Source organism: Antechinus flavipes, chromosome 4 (assembly GCF_016432865.1).
Source record: "Antechinus flavipes isolate AdamAnt ecotype Samford, QLD, Australia chromosome 4, AdamAnt_v2, whole genome shotgun sequence".
Classification (NCBI taxonomy): Eukaryota; Metazoa; Chordata; class Mammalia; order Dasyuromorphia; family Dasyuridae; genus Antechinus; species Antechinus flavipes.
Window position 1 is genome coordinate 319,292,293 of NC_067401.1, and position 21,026 is coordinate 319,313,318.

Here is a 21,026-nt window from a genome sequence, read left to right on the forward strand (position 1 = left end):
TTAAAAAGTTTGAGGACCCCAAGATGTTAAACAATAAAATAAGTTGATATTATATGATGATATAAATATATATTATACATTTTTGAGTTTCTAAACTTTTTCTATGGGATGTGCTAATCTTTGCAAGTCATTTGTGGTTCTGCAAAACTCTCCAAAATTCCCGTTTAATTTCTTATGCCAACCTGTGATATATTGAAACCACAATGGGGAAAGTCACTATGTGGAAGGGGTAACTGTATATATGTGACCTTAAACAAGTAACTTGATCACTGTAGACCTGAGTTTCCTCATTAATAAAATGAGCAGATTGGACTGAATGGTCTTTCAGAATCTTTCTACTATGTAGATAGTTTCCCATGTGCTTCCTCTTGTTACTCAGTCATTTCCAGCTTTTCTTGGCAGGGATACAGGAGGGGCTTGCCATTTCCTTCTCCAGTTCATTTTCCTGATGAGTAACTGAGGCAAACAGGATTAAATGACTTGCCCATAGTCACACAACTATTAAGTGTCTTCTAGTAAATGTGTCTTCTCAAGAGTTTATGAAATACTGACAGCATTGATTCTAAAACAAAGAAATTCTTCAGATGGTAGAATATTAGCATTGTATAGGTGCATAATTAAAATTGAGTATCAGAGGGATGAAAACATTTTGGGAATAAGGAAAAATGAGGTAGCTATACCTAGCTTAGGTAGCTGAACAGAGGTTTCTTTTGGTCAGTTCAGAAGGCAGGCTTAACAGTTGGTTAACTTGTGCCTTAGCAGAAGAGAGTATTTGATACATGCTGTCCCCTCTCTGTGTTCCCTTTTTCTCTCATGCAGAAAGCATTGGCAAATAACCTTAGGGGTTAGAGGGAGGGGGTCAAAGCAATGGGCCATTGAGACAACTCGACTGAGAATCAACTGACTGTGTTCTATTAAAATACAAAAGATTTTAAATGTATGGTTCAGCTACTCTAATGATCCCTGTAGTTTAGATCTGTACATTTGATCATATTTAAAATACTCCTTACATAACTGTCACAAAGGAACATTGTTGCATGACTCACTTCTCATTAACTCATAATTCAGTGGGGGCAATTACCATAAGTCAAGTATTTCTCTTCACAAGACTGACTCATGGACTGCTTAGAACAACAGTTTCAAATAGAAGGCAAAAAAGATGGAGAATTGTGAGCTTATCCTCTTCCTATTTTTACTCTAAGATCTAAAGAATTTAAAATTTTATTCATTAGCTCTCTATTTCTATATATCCTCTTAGCAGCAATTTTTTTTTTCATTTTGGTCAATAAATTTACACACACTTGTGTGTGCATATATATACATGTATGTATATGTGTATATGTATATATGTATGTGTGTATTTCTATCTGGTGGAGGTGGGAGGTAGGAAGAGGAGATTCCATAACACTAGTTTCATCAATATGGTGAATTCTTAATGTGGAAACTGCTGATACAACTACATAATTGACTATATAATTCATAGTATTAAGGAATTGGTGGAGTCACTCAGATAAACTGTCTCTAAATCATGGGATAGAAAGATCATAGATTTAAATCTACAAGGGACCTTAGAGTCCATCTAACCTAATCCCCTCCTTTTACAAATGAGGAAACTGAGACTCAGAGGAGTTAAGTAACTTTCCCAATTTCCCAGCGGTGAGTAATGGTGGCAAGATTTGAACCTGTGTCTCTAATTTCAAATTCAGTAGTTTTTTCAACTATTCTAGGGACCAGAACAGAGAAGTGAGATTAGGGTAGGTGCTAGAAATGGAGAGGAAAGTGGTGGAATGAGGAAAGTAACTAAGAAAAAAATAGAAAGGTTTTGTTGTTACTTTGTTTTTTTACAACAACAAAATTACGTAGCTAACTCTTTGGATAGAAAAAGTACATGAACTATATCCCAGAAATCAAAGAATTATATATGTGTGTGTATACACACACACACACACACACACACACACACACACACACATATATATGCACATATATATATAGCTGTAAAGGACTATAGGAATCATTTGATTCTACCCTTCCATTTTGCATGTTAGGAAGTTCAGTTTCAGAGAGTCTAAACCATTGCCCAATTGAGCTAGTAAGTGGCAGAGTTGGCATTCAAACTTTGATGGTTTTACTCCAAATACAGAGCTCTTTCCACCATACCCCAATGTGTTTCTTCTTTTCTATGCTTCTTAGCTCCCTACTTCTTTACTTCCCTCTCCCTCAAAGCTCTCTAAGCATTATGGGAATCCATCAGGTTGAATAATCATGTTATTTAGTTCCTCTTTCTAAAGAATGATTGGTCTCATTAGTACTCCATTGTCTCCATGTTTCTACCTTTTAATATGGAACCTCCGCTTCTGAGTGCCCAGGAAGGTAACTACATCACATAACAGACATAGTCTATGAATGAAAAGAAAAGAGGCAGGTAACAGAGCCTGACAATATCTTTTACCAGGGAAAGAGAATGTTCCAATTTTTCATTGTTTTAAAAACAAAAAGGAAAATTACTCTTTAAAAAAAAATACCAGCACCTGATATTCCTTTTCAGCCATAAAAAATGTCCAAAAGTGCTTTAGAAAAGCAGTGTTTTTCCAGAGTTCTCTGAAACAAAATAAATACATCTCAAGTTTATAATCTAATTTTTCACAAAGCACTGTGCCCCTGCAATCCATCCTTCATAGACAATAAATCAAATTAAATTAATTGCAGGAGTTAAATTATATGACTTCTAAAGCTTTTGTTACCCCTGGATCTTTATGATCTTTAAAAAAATGCATGTAAATAATAATATACTTTTACATTCACATATCTCTTTAAGGTGATAAAGTGATGAAATATCCCTCTGTGGTAGGTACTACAAGCATTATTTCCTTATTTTTCAGATGAGGAAACAGGTTCAGGTTTGTTTGGTTTTTTTAATAAGTGAAAATCTTAATAATAATGATAATAATAATAAATAGAGATTGTACCTTAAAACATATGGCCAAACCCTTTATAGCTAACTCCAGCTGGCACTACTCTCTTCGCTTTCAGTCTTTGGGCCAGTTTTCTTTCAGTATGTATCAAATGAGATAATATATATTAATCCATATGCAATCCTATATACAAAAGAAATTCTCCTTATAAAGTGTAAGTGGTATTATGTCCTCTACATTATTGTAGAATACCTGGAATTATTATCTATTTTATAGCTAATTACTTCATATGTTTAAGTCTTATTTCTCCAAAGAAGATTGTCAACTCCTTCCAGGCATTTTTCACTCTAATTTAGTGAATATTTATTAAATACTTACTACGTGCCAGACACTATGCTACATGTGCTATAGATACAAAAGCAAACAATTTCTCATAAAAAGTTTACACAGTAGGTGCTTAATGTATGCTATATTAAATTGAATAAATAGGAAAGAAAACCACAATGATTTAAAAATATATAATTTTGTGTTTCAGATATTATATATTACATTTATATAATTTATAATTTTCATTCTTTAAAATTGATACCTTTAGTTTTTCCATCACATTTTTTATTAATTTATTGAGCCCTTCTATCTCCCATGATTTTATAGAATACACATTTTTAAAAGAGAAAAAATACATTCTGCAAAATCAACCACTGAGCTTTTATGCACCATTGCTCATTCATACATCATGTCCCTACAATGAACAGAAGATGGAGAAAGTCAATAGAGTAAAAAAAAAAAAATACAAAACATGGAATAGTTTTCTATTTTATTTTAAACTTATTAAGTACATTGGCAGTAGTTGATTGTCTATCAGTAAGCAGGAAGGGAACAAGGCTTCATTAAGTACCTACTATGTTCCAGGCACTGTGCTATGTGTTTATGTTATCTCATTTGAGCCTTACTATTTACCCTGAGAAGCAGATACTATTATCTTTCCCATTTTATGATAGAAAAACTGAGGCAGGCAGAGGCTAATTGGTTTGCCCAGGGTCATATAACTAGTAAGTGTCTGAGGCTATATTTAAACTCAAGTCTTCCTGATTCCTACCCTGGCACACTAAGCTATCTGCACAAAGTCCTCATCACCATCATCATCCATGTGGAACTTGCATTCTACTAGCTTACACAAGTCTTTTGTACCATCTCTCCTCCTCCCTTTACTACACAGGTAGAATTTCTATGAATACCAAAGACATAGTATTCAATAAATTCCTGGTGAATTGAAAGCTCTACCCATTCAAGAACCAAAGGAAGAGTGTAGCAAGACAATAAAATGAATAGTATAACTATGAAAGTAAATAGCAATCGTGAGATGAACATTCTGAGTGTTTCTTCCTCCTCCTTGTCAATGGCACACTTTGGTGGCTGTCATTGGAATGCATTGGTTTACCAATGTTTAACTATCAGCTTACTTATCTACCTTCTTTGCAAATGAGATTCTAGGTGATAAACAAAAATTGCTTGAGAACTCACACTCAGCCAGCTTTGCCTCATGGTACAAGGTACAGAATGTTCTCAGCAGTCAAAGGACTCATAAATAATATAACCAAACACTTCCTTGACTTCACAGCATTCCTCCATCTTCCTTAGATAGCTCATACCCTTTGCCTCCTGACCTGGATCTGAGGTCAGTTGTCCTAGATCAGGTGAGTCAAGAATGGATCTGTGTGAATTCTCTGGACTCTGAGCATGAACTATGATTTACTCTCAGATTGTGCCTGTGCTTTTTAGCCTGTGCTAAGGCTGGAAAAGATAAAGCAAGAAATCCCAATAACCTGCCACCAGTATCCTGAGAAAGAAAAGAATCCATTTTTGATACAGAAAGCTAACACAAAAACTCTTTCAGCTTATAGGGTTGAATCTATCTCAGCAACAAGAAGGGTGGATTTATTTCCCAGCAAATACAAAAGTCTAGTTGCCACAGGAATGAAAACTGATTTGAACCCTCTGTGAATGTGTTAATATTTTTCACACTTAAGGACATTCAGAATCTATTGCAAAAATTATTCCATAAATTGAGAATTATAAACTTTTTCCTAATATGATTAAATTGTTTAATGTTAAAATATATTTGAGTTGAATGACCTAAGGATAACAGTAATGCACTTATCCAATGACCTAATGGATAACAGTAATGGAAACTGTTTGCTCTTTTCTCTCCAGGGGAGAGAACAATAGTGGATTTTCACCCGTAGCAGATTTCTCAGCAGCCCAGGTCCATTTTGTGGAGACAACACCTAGGCACCTTGCCAACTTGCCAGCAATATCCAATCTGGCTCCTTGAATAGTTTTGACTGAATTCCCTACATACTATATTCCATTGACTAGAATGGGTAACCTTTCAAGATGTCAGAGTGCAACCTATCTATACCTGCTTACCTGGGGTACCTCTTGTCTGTGTCCTCCCTAATCTTTATCACAGGAAAGTCTGAGTCAATCAGGGTAGATGGGTAATAGCCAGCATTTGTGTAGTTCTACAAAGTTTGCAAAGGACTTTACTTTTCATCGATTCTCCACAACAATTCCGATGATTATTATCCTCATTTTACAGATGAGGAAAATAATGCACAGGGAGTTTAAATGGTTTGCCCATGATCACAAAGCTAATCAGTGTCACAGCTGGGAAAATTAATTGAGGCTTTCCAGTCTATGTCAATTCTCCTTTGTCTACTACCTTACGTTTAGCAATCACCAACTCTCTTAGCTATTACTAGTAATGAGGATTTTACACAGAAAAGATGCATCAACAAGACACATGCAGAAGCCAGGTGACAACAGAATAGAGCCTGCTAATTTGCCTCTTGCTTCAAAAGGAGAATGATTTCTCACAGTTCATCCTCATGTAGCAGGGGATCCCGTGCAACCTCTTTCTTGACACATGTTGTACCCCATGCTGGCACAATCAGCTTTTTCAACCACCTCTGCCTAAAATAGAAGCGATTACCCAGTTGAAATAACAAAGACTCTGTTTATTATTATTATTATTTTCTTTTTAAGACCTACTGAGGATGCATTGAACTCCAAAGGAGAGATGTGAATTGTCCTTTAAAAATATTGGCAAAAGCTGATCTTGGAAGAAGAAAGCCTGATGGAACAGGATACCTAATTTATTGATTTAAATATGTTCGATAGATTAAACAGAATTTAGCTTATTCATATTTGGTACTCTGAATTGGATTGATCTGTTGTCTTTGCAGGAGAATCTGCCACAGGTTATGACAAATCATTCATACTGATGTTTGTAGCTTTTATCATTCGACATTACAAAAATATTCAAACACGGAATTAAGCTGCTGAAATCTATGAGCCCATTTGGTTTTCAGAATTTCCCCCGCCTGTTCCCACAAGGTCAGGTTGCCTCCACCCAGCAGGCCAAATTCCCATGACACAAGGCCACTGGGCGGAGTTTCCAGGAACACAAATTCTAGGGGTGGAGCTACAAAGGGGTTAGTGATGTCCCTGTGTGATATCACCCAAGGGTCAGGAAAACTCGTTCCACTATTCCCCATGGTCAAATAGTTGGCCACACTAACTGTCCTCTGGGGTAGCTCGGCTTTGGCTCCCTCTCTCTTATAAGCCAAGTGTGGGCTACTGCAAACTATTCCAGAAACAGGTTCAAATGACTGAATTTCAAACCCTGAGCACTCCAATGGTATGCCATGTAAAAACTTTCTTTCAGTTTTGGTTTCCCCACCTCTTCTTACCACTGTAGCAAGGATGAGAATATAGATGGATGCCAGGGAAATTGCCATGAAAAGTCTGTTCTTTGGAGGGTTTAGTTTAATCCCTTTGGCATTCCCATAGAGTGTGACTTCTGAGATAGTTTCTACAGGGTAGTTTTGTAGGATTGTAGTTCAATCTTGTTCAAGTGCCTTTTGTCTCTCATTTGTTGCTGATAGCCAGAGCAAATAATAATATCTATATACTGAGAGACACTCTGAGCTAGAGCTGAAAAGATAGAACTCAAGAGCCATGGAAAGTAGCTCTTTATTCACTTAAACTTTTGAGTTTAGAGAAGATTCATAATCTCTCCTTCATTGTTGAAGCTCTAAGGAATTAAATTCAAACTAAAGGATTGGATGAAATGTGCTTCCTTCTCTTCTCTTTCTCCTCCTTCTTCTCCTTCTGCTCCTCTTCCTCTTCCTCTTTCTCTTCTTCTTCCTCCTCCTTCTCCTCTTCCTCCTCTTCTTCGTCTTTCTTCTTTTCTTCTTCTTTTCAAACCTGCTGTTTTCTAGGTTTAGGAAAATTCCATATAACAATGCAGGTCAGCAACTATTTTGTATATTATTGTCTTAAAGAATTGGGTTGATTAAGAAATTATATGATTTTCCCAGGGTCATATATCAACTATGGATTAGAGTCAAGACTTGAACTGACAGAAGTCTTTCTCAATCCAGGACCAGGTATACCTTGTTACTTATTTCACAAAATGTTTGATTTCCATTAGGTTAAATTTTGTGATAGTGTGCTATACAGGTCACATACTAGCCCTTTGATAGTTCTTTTGATTGATCAGAAATGAGACACCAAAATTGCATCATTGTAAAGATATGTTGGTAGAATATTAGGCTTTGAGTGAGGATGTCCTGCATTCAAACTCAGATACTAGTTGTGTGATTCTGATAATATACATAAAGAGATGGGACAGATGAACAAAATGTTATTTTTAACAAATTTTCATGTACTGCCTCCTGCTGATGTCTGTGTTCCAAGTGAGGAATTTTCATTAATAATTATTTATAAGCACTTGCTATATGTCTAACACTGTGCAATTCATTGACAAAGATAAAAGAATCATAGAATTTCTAGTTAGGAATCTCCTCATTTTATATGCAAAGAAATTGAGATGAAGAGAAATGACTTATCCTGGGTCATATAGATGGAACACTCTTCTTAAGGGGGGAAAAATACCTTGATTTTATCTGAGGGAAAGTGACACTTAATGATATATTGAGATGCTGGAAACAAGGAACAAAAGGAAAGAAAAAAGCCAAGGAGCAGGAGAGGGAGAGAAGGAGAAAGGAAAAAAAGGAAATAAGAAAGAGACAAAGAGGGAGAAATGGAGGAAGGAAGGAGGGAGAAAGGAAGAAGGGAGCAAGGAAAGGAGGAAAGGAAGAAAGAAAGAAAAAGGAAGGAAGGAAAGAAAGAACAAAAGAAGAGAAGAGGTAGGGAGAGATAGAGGAAAGGAGGAAGGAAAAAGGGAAAAAAAGAATGAAGGAGCCTAGAATTTAGGTTTAAACAGTCTTATCTAAGCACAGGGCCATCCATATTTTCACAAAACCATGAGAATGATGTAGACTTCCAGACTACTACATAGATATGGGAGACAGAGAACCATGTCTGTTCCACAACTCACTGCAGTCAATATTCTTTACCTTTAAATACATTTGAGAGAAAATTATTTTTCACTTTTGATAAAGTTATAAAATTTACTTCTGCTCAAGACTTTAAAGGTCATTTTCTGGGAAAATTTGTTCCATTTAATACTTTTTTTTTTTCCTCCTCTCATTCTGTTAGGGACAAGATGACTTGGAAGAACTTTGACCTGCACTTCGCCTATCTGCCTAGGCAACAGTGTTATTTACTTAGTTCCCATTTGCAAGCTGATTTTGTGTGAATAAGGAAAGAGTCCAGATTGGTCTGTAGATTTCTAACAGAGATTGGAACACTGGGGAGGTTGAGAAAATATTACCAACTTTGACTTCCAAATCACTTTAATATGATAGGAAAACTGCATTTCTAAGCACAAATGAATGTTATCTTGGAATTTTAATTCTAGACATTAAAAGGGATGGGGGAGGAGCAAGAAATCTCCCTTCCAGAATGAGAATTTGCCAAACTCTATGGCCTTGGCTGACTAAAGGCTAACTATCATTAGTCATTTCTAAATTAGATACTGCTCACATCAGTTATATTTGTGTGAGATTGAATTGGGATTCAAATAGTCCTTAGTGGTGACAAGTAATTCACAAAAATTGAACCTGCAGACCTCAATTGCTATTTCTCTTTATGCTCCTACTGATCATACCAAAAAACAACCACCACAACATAAAAATCTACCACCAACAACAGCAATTGGAAGTAATGAATTTTGAGGTATAGAGGATAGAGAGCTTGCCTTGGAAACAGAAGGATTCTGATACTGACTCTGTCACATACTGGTTTTGTGACCCAGAACAAATTATTTGATTTCTCAGGGTCTGAAGAACTTTCTAAATCTATCAAGTGCAGGACGTTAATGATATATATTGATATAAGAAGACTCCTCATTGGAATATTCCTACACCAATGAATATGCATACAACTGAGTAAGTATTACTTTTACGAGTAATGTTAAGTCAATATCATGAATTGATATAACTTGATAGTCTCTTGATAGTCCAGGTCCAGTTCTAAGAACAAAAATCATAAAAATACTATTATTTCTTCTAACCATTTGTCAATCAACCTTCCCATATCTTTACTTACCCCTCCCCCCATTTCCCCCCTCATTGTTCAATCATTTTTCAATTGTGTCTGATTCTTCATGACACCATCTTGGGTTTTCTTGGGAGGGACATTGAGGTGATTTATTATTTCCTTTTCCAAATCATTTTACAAATGAGAAACCAGACTTTCCCAGAGTCACCTAGCTAGTAAGTGTGCAAGGCCAGATTTAAAGTCATGAAAATGAGTTTTAGTGATTTGAAGTTCAGTGTTCTATCCACTGTGCCATTTAGCTGTTCTCTGGCCTTTCATTCTGACTTCTCACTTAAAAACAGACTGCTGTCTTCTTTTTGTACAGTCTTTTTCAGTCCCATTTTGAAGGTAGGGATCATCTTCTTTGCTTGTATTTTTGTTTCTAGCACATAGCACCATGCCTGGAACCCCATAAGCACTTATATCTTTTCATTTATGAAATGCATTTATTCATTCCTGAGCTAGCTGGAAAGCTTAATTCTAAGAACCTTCATGAGCTAGCTTAAAAATCCTTTCTTTCTCCAAGAGTTACTTAATGCCTCAAGTCAGGTATAGCTGAATGTTATACCAAAGAACAAAACAAGGATTGATATAGAAAAATCAAGATACTCCCACTGAGACATCTCATAGTAATCACTTGCAAACCCTGTTATATTTTGTGATGCAAAACATGCCAAGTAAGTATTTTGTAAAGGATTGGAAGACTACACAGACTATGACAGCTTGGAAAGTCCCTGATTATATAATGTGGGGTTCCAAACAGTTGAGGTATGTACCAATTGGTTTTAGACTATTGTAATATTCAAAGAAATAGAGAAGCAGTAGATGTAATAGAAAGTGTGCTGTGCCTGGAGTCAGAAACACTCATTTTTGTGAGTTTAAATTTAACCTCAGATACTTATTAGCTGTGTGACTCTAGGCAAGTCACCTACTTCAATTTGCCTCATTTTCTTTATCTGTAAAATGAGCTTGAGAAAAAAATGGCAAAGCATTCCAGTATCTTTGCTAAAAAAAATTGGACATCACTGACATGACAGAAGAATAGAATCTCTCTCAAAAAAAAAAAATCAACATTATTTTAGGTCCAAGATCTCTTGTTTTCACGAAAATTTCTATCAAAGACTTACAAAAATGAATGTTGAAATTTATCTGTACATGTTTTTGGAAAATAATATATTGCGTTTTTTTTTAATCTAAAAAACTAGAAAGCTGTTTTCTCATTCTGCTATAATGAGAAGCTGAATGCATCTGATTAAGAAGTGACAAGCAAAAGTTAGAAGGACATTATATTTGAGTAATAACAAATCATAGTGATATTGTTACGTCCTATTTCCTAAGGGTATTATTTTTTTAAAATAAAGAAATTCAAGAGACAGCATAGTGGAATGGAGAAAGTTGCATAAAAGTCAGGAAGATTTGAATTAAAACCCTGACTTAGAAACCTATTGACTTTGTTACCCTAGGCAAGAAACTTAACCTCTCAATGCCCAGGTTACCTCTGTAAGACCAAAAGTTAGAAAGCTTTGATTGAAGGTATTTTCTCATGTGCTCTGGATCATTTAAATCAAAGGTTTGTTTCCCTCCTCTCTCCAACAATATAAAACATATCTTTTTGGTAAGTCAAACTGAAATAGGAATATTTATTGCCCTTCCTCTAATTGAGTCCTCTACCTCCATTTCCCAACCTAAATGTAATTCAAATCTATCATGATGGGAATTAGCCTATAAGTATTGGCAAAAGAATCGAGTGAAGCATAGCTCAAAGTATTTATTTTTTATTTATCTGCAGGCACATTAGACACTTAATAAATGCTTGCTGAGTGAATAAATGAAGGAGAAGTAAAATTCTTTTACAATGAAAAGTTTCTTATTCTAGTCTTGATTCTTGATTCAGCCATACCAAAGATGGAATCACGTCTTCAATTCTTGTTGTTCAGCCTTATCTGACTGTTTATGACTCCTTGGATCATAGCATACCAATATTGTTCATGGGGTTTTGTTGGCAAAGATATTGGAGGGTTTTGCCTTTTTCTTCTCCAGTGAGTTAAGGCAAATAGGGGTTAAGTGATTTGCCCAGAGTCCCACATCTAGTAAGTGTCTAATGTCATATTTGAACTTGGTTCTTCCTGACTTCAGGCCAAGTATTATATCCACTAAGCCACTTAACTTTGTGTCTTTTGTTGCATTTGAGCTACTTCTCATAACAGCAAAAAGACAAATGACATGGATGTTTTGATTACCCCATTCTCCCCAGTACCATTATAGCTGGGCTCGATTACACTAGGAGATAATTTTTCTTAGAGTGCTTTTAAAGCCAAGCAGCTATGGGGATCACGATACACATTTCCTGAGATATGGTCATTGACCAATGGTCCATAGGAATCTTTAAACATGTGTAAGATCTCTAATAAATTTGAAGGCAGGAAATTAAGAATAAACCCATTAAGTTAAAATTGTCAACAAGTTGGTAAGTAAAAAATGAAGTACCTGGGTTGAGTGTAAGGATAGCAATGAAAACGGTGCTTGTAAATCAGGTCAAGAAGCTTTTGAGATATTTTGTGTAAGAAGAGGGAGGAAACAAAGGTGTACAGAGCTGAGATAAAACAGCAGCTGAGATAAAACAGCATTTGAACCTCTGGCACATTTTCATACTTTTTCCCTCCCTGGCAATTTATAAAATTAGGCAGGAATTCCTAATGATCAGGAAGTTAGGAATAATAATAAAAATAATATCTAGTATTTATATACCACTCACTGTGTGTCACTGTATAGGCAACTTATACAACTTAGGTTCTGTCTCCAGGACCAGCAATCTATCCTCTGTTCCACTCCCAACAATAATATTTATTATTACTAATTATATCTCTTTTCTAAAGGTTTAAGTAATTTTACGAATACTAGCTCTAAGCAAAGACTTTTCTTAAGTGAAGAAAGAGACTGAAGACAGAATTCATCTGGGCTTAGTATCATGAATCAATTGCACAATTAAAGATGCATATCTCTTGCTTCCCAGTCTGATGTTCAATACTCTAGTCATTGGTGTCTCTCCTACCATAACACAAGCCTCTCTGTGATAATGTATCCTTTCATAGCTGGTGAACAAATCCAGCACTGTCAAGCCCAGGACTAAGAATGCTCTTGCTTTCATTTGCCAGACTAACTTTTATCTTCTTAAATGAAAGATATACTATCCACCCACTAGTTTTTCACAATTCCTCTCTTGGGAAATTCAGCTACTTTCCTGAAATGGTGTCTGGCTAATACAGCCCAACTGCTTATACAGAGAGCCAATGTTGCTGTTGTCTACAGTAAGAAGGCCTTGGTTCAGAGCTTAACATTATGACTTTCTTTTATGCTTGGCAATCTTTTGGGTCCTTTGGGGCTGTTGGTGTTATTTCTAAGTGAGATTACTATTTTACAGTATTAATAACAGTGGTGATGGGGATGATGGAAAAATTGATCTCCATGACCAATTTACAAACAGAGATGTACAAGCTGACACATTCTGCTGGTCATAATCTAATGGTCTGAACAACTCTTTCTCCTTCTAGGGATACCTGTGACTATCCTGTGAAGATCAGAAGTAAAGAAAGAGAATAAACAACTAATTGAATCCTGGGAGTACTATCAAAATACCACCATGACCATTCCCACCACCCACCCACACACACACACACACACACACACACACATCCCTCTGTTTGGGGAGAGACTACTTTTTCTTGAGAAAAGCTATGTATACTGTAGGCACATTCCTTTCTCTGGCTGATCTGCTTCCTTTCCTCTCCCATTTTTGGAATTTTCTATACCTAGAATATTCTCTGCTAGAAAAGACCATGCTCTCTCATTTTATACTCTCCCTTATGTCTCTTTATCTATGACATCAGAGATGGAAAATTTATCAAGTACACCTAAAAGAGTACTCCTTTTACAAACACATATGCAGCACAGAGATACATATGTACTTGCCTCCTCTTGTAAAAGCTTGTGTCTTTTCCAGGGTTGTTGAACTGTCTTATTATATGTACATAGTATTTTGTCCAGAAATAACAATGATAAGATCCTGTGATAATCTGGTTAGCATGTACCTTTTGAAAAATCATAATAGATAAGTTTTTTATTTCTGCTATAACCTAAAGATCATCTCATTTGAGGCTTGAAGATATCTCTGAATTGGCTATATCATAGGTGTATTCTATGTTCCCCATTGGCTGGAAAGAACTGGAATAAAGACACTTTGATCAGTTTCCTACCAAAAGTCTTACCTTCCTCTGTCCTATATCTTCTTCTCATCAAATTTCCACCCAATACAGCTCTGAAAGATAGAACAAAAACATCCACAAGATAATAGTAACAATACGAATTCACATAGAGCCTTAAGGTTTACTTTTATTATCTCATTTGATTCTCACAACAACCTGGTAAAAAGTAGAGGCTATCATTATTCCCATTTTAAAGATGAGGAACCTAAGACTGAGAAAATTAAAGTAACTTGCTTAGAGTCACAAAGTTGCTAAGCATCTGAGGCACTATTCAAAAATTAGATCTTCTTGCACTTTTAACAAATACCTGCCTCTGAGAAACTTTAACTTGTGATTCTTTATTGTGAGTATGTTATAGGTAAGAGACCTACAGTATCATTTTAGAATAATAATTTTGGAGGGAATTCAATTTAATTCAACAACTCTTATTAAATGCCTATTGTGAGCAAGGAACTAAGAATACAAAAAAGAATACAAAAACGAAACAATCCTTTCCCTCAAGAAACTTCTATTCTACAAAGGATATATGTACTTATCCAAGTAAATACAAAATATATATGCAAAATATTGCAAACATATTTCAAGAGAGAGATAACAGCCAGGAGTACAGAAAAGTCTTCAATAAGTTGTTCAGTGGTTTCAATTGTGTCCAAGTCTTCATGATCCCATTTGGAGTCTTCTTGGCAAAGCTACTATAGCATACTTGCCATTTCCTTCTAAAACTCATTTTACAGATGAGCTAATTGAGGCAGGAGGGGTTAAATGATTTCCCCAAGAACCCACAGCTAGTAAGTGTCTGAGATCAGATTTGAACTCAGAAGGATGAGTCTTCCTGACTTCAGATTTGACACTCTACCCACTACACTAAAATATGAGCATCTTATGAATTTCACTGTTATCTTTCTGCAGAGGCCTTCCTAATCTTTATATTGTTCCAATTTTAGTATACATACTACCAAACCACATATAATAGGCAGTTTCTAAGTAAGCAGCATTTTGAAAGGAATTAGGGATCTTATAAGGCAGAAGCACTCTGAAAGGAGTGCATTACAGATAATGGGAACCATTTATACAGACACCAAGGTGAAAGATGGAGGATGGATGACATGTGTGGTGAAAATTAGGAGGTCAACTCAGTCATAATGGAGATTACATGCAAAGTAATAATATGAAATAAAACTAGAAAGACTAGTGGGTCTACACTGTGGAGATATTTAAATGCCAACCTAAGAAGTTTATATTTTATCCTAAAAATGTTGGGAGCAGGAGCCATTAATGATTTAAATATATATATATATATATTTGGACAGACATATGTCTTGTTCATATCACTTTGGCAAATATGTAAAAGATGGATTAGAAAGAGAAGAGCTGGAAAGAAGTGGAATTGTGTAGGAGGAAGCTGCTAAAACTGAAGTGATATAATGAGGCTCTAGACTAGGTTAGAAGTTACTGTTGTGTACAGTTGTGCATAGTCAAGCTTTTTTTTTTTTTGACTGAACTTATGATTTCATAAATATAAGGTATTTTGAGCAAGGAGACTACAAAAAAGATTCACACCTGCATTTCCACTTACAGTCTAAGAGGTTTGGCCAGGCTCCCATTAGAAGTAGGTGTCCCAGATAGGATCTGAAACAATGTGTTCCTGACTCTATAAAGGTAACTCTTTTATCTATCATGCAACATTGCCTCTCAATATATAATTATTGTTACTGTTAACATTAATAAATCGGAAGTATCCCTTCTTCTGTTTTGTGATTATTTTGTGTATCTTATTATGATCCCTTTGCTGTTGTTGGCATTGAACTACCAATTGACAGAAAAGCTGATGAAGACAGGGAGATACCCTTAGGGGAACTACTGAACAGGACTGTCAACCACTTTAGGTTCATTAGCTGTATTCTAGAAGTTTAAGGTCAATGTCAAGATAAGCCCTAGGCATGTTAGAGATGTCTTTCCCTCTCCTTCTTATCACCAACCATAAAATTCTGCTGCTGTGTTCCTCTGCCTTATACCATAGAGCAAAGCTTCTCACACTGTGGGTCATAATTGCATATGGGATCACATAATTGAATATAGGGGATCATAAAATTATGATTTATTAGTAAATGTTTAATTTATATACTTATTTTATTTATCTATATACCTGGCTTCACATACAAATTTCTTGGGTAAAAAGGAGTAGTGAGCGGAAAATATGTAAGAAGCCCTGCCTTAGAGAAATCAATGGGCTTCAGTGGAACTCACCTGGAACTCATAGCACATAAACCTTTATCATCTTGTGTCTATGACACTCTCAGGAAAATTTCGAAGCAAAGTAAATTCCACCTTAAGAATGGCACATGCATGACATGTAATTAGGGTAAAAATTAAACATTGAGCACTTTTATGTTTCATATAATCACAACTCACACTATGTACACCTGGCCCATAGCTAAAATATAGAGGACCATGAGCCACAATCTGCAAAATAGCAACTGTCTCCAGAATTCTTTTTTTAAATCTCACAGAGATTTTATAAGGAATTTCCCTAAGTAGGTGCCCCAGGACAGCACATATAACTTTACTTTAACCAAGGTATAAAAGATTGAAATTCATCTAAATAAATAATATATAGTTGTGGGTAAAAATGGGATAGTCATTCTCAAGGTGAATGGAGTTGCTCCAGTAATGATATCATCTTGTACTTAGTTATTCCAATGACTTTATATCTTCATCCCCTTATAGCACAGACACCAACATGTCTGTCCCCAGGACCCGAGGGCATCACACAGTGCCTCTGGCAATGTGAACAACTTCCTCATGAATCAGAATCAAACAGCACCTTGGCATGTCCCTCAGTTAGCTCTCTTGGGAAATGGAAGAATGCAAGACTGACTTTTTTTTTTCTTTTTGTGGTTTGGACACTGAGATATTGGAGAAAGAAAAAAAATCTGGCCATTCTTGTGGATGAACTTGAGTTTAGTCACTTCACAGAAGTGCAGAGCCCTTGACCACGCTAAGGGTAGACAGTGAAAGTTTCTTATATGGATGCTTATTTTCTTTAAAATACTGGTCATAACAACAGCTCATATTTCTACAACACCTTGTGTTCCAAAGATTTTTGTTTTATTTTGTTTTGTTTTAGCAACACAGTGAGGCAGGTTGTGGATGTATTTGCCAAAGCACCCCATCCTCAAACCCCCCATACATACATACCCCTGCTTCCAACACATACATTTTTTACAGATAGGAAAACTGAGGCTTGGATGCATTTTGAGCTGTTTAAGATCATCACTGTGCTAATTAGTAATTAAATTATACTTCAGGACTTGACTGCAAGTCCAGAATTTTTTTCCACTATATCACTATGTTCTATTTACAGACATAGGTTAAAACAGTAATAATAACTTTAAGTAACTAAATCTTTTGAGGTATTAGCTATATGTCAGAAACTAATAAAATGTTCTTTTTTTTCTCCTACTTCCACTTAATTCTCCCTTTTTGGCACTATCTATCTTTCTGTCTTTGTCTCCCTCTCTGTTTCTCCTCTCTCTGTCTCTGTCTGTTTAAATCTCTGTGAGATTTAAATATATATATATTTCTGTCTCTGTCTGCCTCTCTCTCTCTCCCCCCTCCCCATCAAATATATACAAATACCCATACTTAGGACGGGTACTGTAAATAATTTATACCTCTGTAGTCTCCTGTTTCTAGCAAATATTTTTAAATATACAGCACAGATATGAACCTATTACTTCTGGGATCAAATATATAATTCTCAGTTTGACTTTTAAAGCTTTTCATAAAATCTCCTCTTCCTTCTTTTCCAGTATTTTTATACTTAACTTCCCTCCATTTTCTCTATGACCCAACTATATTCTCTTTTTGTTTCTTCAGACCCTACACTCCCATTTTCTGATCCTGTGCCTTTTGCAGGGGCTCTTTTCTAATGCTAGAATGTCCTCCCCTCCTCATCACCATCTCCTATCTTCTCTGTTTTCCTTCAAACCCCAGCTCAAATCCCACCTTATGCAAAAAGTCTCTATTTCATGTGGCTCTTTTCAACAATGAGATGATTCGGACCAGTTCCTATGTTCTTGTGATGAGAGGACTGTGAGAACTGAATGTGGATCACAACATAGCATTTTCACTCTTTTTGTTGTTTGCTTGCATTTTATTTTGTCTCATTTTTTTTCATTTTGATTTGACTTATTTTGTACAGCAAGATAATTGTATAAATATATACGCATATTTATACATATTAACACTTTTTTTTTTTACCATGTTTAACATATATTAGATTACTTGCTATCCTAGGGGAGGGAGTGGGAGGAAGGGAAGGAAAAGTTGGAACACAAGATTTTGCAAGGGTTAATGTTGAAAAATAATCCATGTATATCTTTTGAAAATTAAAAAGTTTTTGGACAAGTCACTTTACCCCAGTTGTCTTAGTAGAAAGAAAGAGAGGGGAGAGAGAGAGAGAGAGAGAGAGAGGGAGGAAAAGAAAAAGAAAATTTTTAAAAGCTTTAATAAAAAAGTCTCAATTTCCTACTTCTAGCGTAGAAATTCACAAATGATCATCTGCTCAAATACAGCCTTCAGCCTGTTTTTGCAAGTCTCTGAACTCAGAATGTTGTTAACATTCATTTATGTATTGTTTATAGTACTTTTAAGCTTCAATTGCAGTGTTGAGAAACTGCTGCATGTGATATGGCATATATGGATGGAGCTCACTCTGGCTTTGCAGTACAAATCACAGTTATACACTTACAAACTCAATAGCATTTCAAGGGCCATATATATCATCAAACTAAAGGAAATCTCATGACCCCTTCATCTAACTGATACCTGAACAAAAAGTCCTTGTACAATATGTCTAATAAGTGACCATCTAATCTTTGCTTGAAGATTAGAAGTCTTCCCAGTGAGAGGGGTCAAAATGCTAGGGTCAAAGGTAGAATTTAAAGGCAAATCTTCCTGACTACAAAGCCCAATAGTCTGTTGACTACACCACTCCATATGCCTAAAATCCATTTCAATTGTCCTCAGAAAGTGATAGGTTTTGGTCATTCTGAGTTTTAGTATTCTCTAAATTATTTTTCTATAGGATTATACCACACTTTTCTATTCTCCATTTTCTATCTTTGCTTGTACCTTCTGTCTTCTTTTGTATGTATCTTCTTTTATACCTAAATTGGCCAATGAGTTCATCCACATCGGTCTCCATAGATAACTTCCTCTCACTGGAATGTTTTCTTTTTGTATCTTCTAAGTATTATTTTAAAGAACTTTTAACAGTTCTTAGACTCTATAGAATTTTAGACCTCCTTATCCTTTCTCTGAACACTTGGAAATCTGTTCTCATCAAATCTAGATATTGTATCTGACCACACTTGCTCTTCCTTTTCTTTATCAGATATTCTAATATATAATAGCCACTTTCTTCAAAGTTCTCATATTTTTTATTCCACCATTCCTATCGATAGACTTACCCTTTGTTCAATGGGGGGGGGCAACATTCAGAGTGAATGAACCAGAACTTTGGACAGGATTGCCAAAATATGCCATTTACCATTAAAATTACTATCATTTTTCTTGCCTAGGGTAGAGTCTTGTTATAACTCAATACATTAATCTACCCAGAATGAGCCTTATTGCATGAATTTTTGGTTTTCCCTTTATGATTTTTCCTGCTCTCATTCCATAAATATTCTTCCCATAATCACTGAATATCTGAAAAACTAGAGTTATTCATGAGGATTTATGACACATTTTATAAGCAAGAATAATTACATACAAATGAGAAGCTGACCATTATTGCAAATATAGGAAATATTTAGATATAGAGAATCTCCCTTCCTATGACCTTCAATACCAATAGACCTCAAAAACTGGTAGACAGGGTTCCTTATCATTCAGTTAATTTACATTGTATGTAATATTCAGTAACATTTACACTAGTAATTTAATGGCTTACTGTCTAAAACTGCTCATTTTCTTTTACATCTACCTTCTTTTTTAGCAGTCCCTGCTTGAATGGGCTTACCTTGACCTTTCCTTAAAACTACCAAATGCTTGAGCCATCACAACTATGAATGGGTAAGAGAAATATAGAATTCAATAAATGCAAATGCATGGAGTCTATGGGGCCCCCTTTAAAACTTAGCTGACTGACTAATGTGATAAAGATGCAAAGAGAAAACATAAGAGCCAATACGAAATATTTATAATCTGAAATAGGCAGAGGCCATCTACTATGTCCCAACCTGGTAGAAAAGATTTTGGTTCAAGTTAGAACTAGCTGACCTTTAATGCCTGGTCCAATAATAAAATTCTGTAAAATATTATTCCTCCCAGCCTGTGATTTGAGTTCAATGCAGGCATTTTAGGGGCAGGAATGGTCCCTGAATCCATGGCAATGCTGAGAAAGTGGAGTAAATGCTTGGGTTGACTAGCATCCTGCCACAATACAAGAATGTAATCTTGAATCAGAAGGTGTCTTAAGTAAAACTCATTCACTACTCCATTTTATATTATGTTATTTGACTCTAAGGTAACTTGCTTGCTTTTAAGTCTTCTTCAGATTCTCTTCCCATTTTCCTAGTCACAATTTGTATTCACAAGGAACTTGCATTTATTGGTATAGCCTCTGATTTTCTCTCAGGTATTTAACTGTGCTCCCTGTTCCCCCACAAAGATTCTGTCTTTAGATTCTGCTGATAGTACTTAATCACCAGTGGATCGAGACCCATTTCAATCATGGCAGTGGGAGGATGAGTGTTATTGCCTTGGCTTTAGGTGCACTGGTGGCACTCCATGGTATTCATGAGTTTTCTTTAGTTCCACAGGTGATGGCAAAAGACACCAATGTAGCCACTGTAAATAGCAGAATACAAAGCCCGAATCTAGAATCTTGGTTAGCATATGGCCTGTGGTCATGGATCAGGTTAAAAGATAGACATGAGGAAGAAGGAGTGAATGAATGAATGAATGATAAAACATTTATTATTAAGACCTTACTATGTGGAATGTACTATCTTAAATACCGAGTACACAATTAGAAAAGTGAGGTGATCATTGGTCTCAAAGAGCTCATGTTCTAGCTGAGGGGAAGCAACATAGATAGGAGAATTCATAGATAGGGAAGATAATAAAGTCCAGTGATACTTACAGAAACATTAGAATTGTCTAATCAGATATAATTAGGTGAACATTCTGTGTAAGTTCATGCCATTTATCTATCCTTCCTTCCATTTACCTGTCTGTGCACATAAATGTTTTAGTTAAAAGGATAAAATATAGATCCTTAGCAATAGGATCAGGTCTAGGGAAGCTGGGTAGTGCAGTGGATAGAGCA

General features: G+C 35.7%; 1 long non-coding RNA gene and 1 other non-coding gene across 2 annotated transcripts; one reads left to right on the forward strand and one right to left on the reverse strand.

Moving 5' to 3' along the window:
* The first annotated feature begins 1,113 nt into the window (after positions 1–1,113).
* Positions 1,114–13,763, forward strand: LOC127559599 (uncharacterized). Its single transcript, XR_007953170.1, has 4 exons — positions 1,114–1,169; positions 7,301–7,369; positions 8,484–9,274; positions 12,977–13,763. It is a non-coding gene; the product is annotated as an uncharacterized LOC127559599 (long non-coding RNA).
* A 788-nt stretch (positions 13,764–14,551) lies between these two features.
* Positions 14,552–14,655, reverse strand: LOC127563593 (U6 spliceosomal RNA). Its single transcript, XR_007954036.1, has one exon. It is a non-coding gene; the product is annotated as a U6 spliceosomal RNA (small nuclear RNA).
* Positions 14,656–21,026: the final 6,371 nt, after the last annotated feature.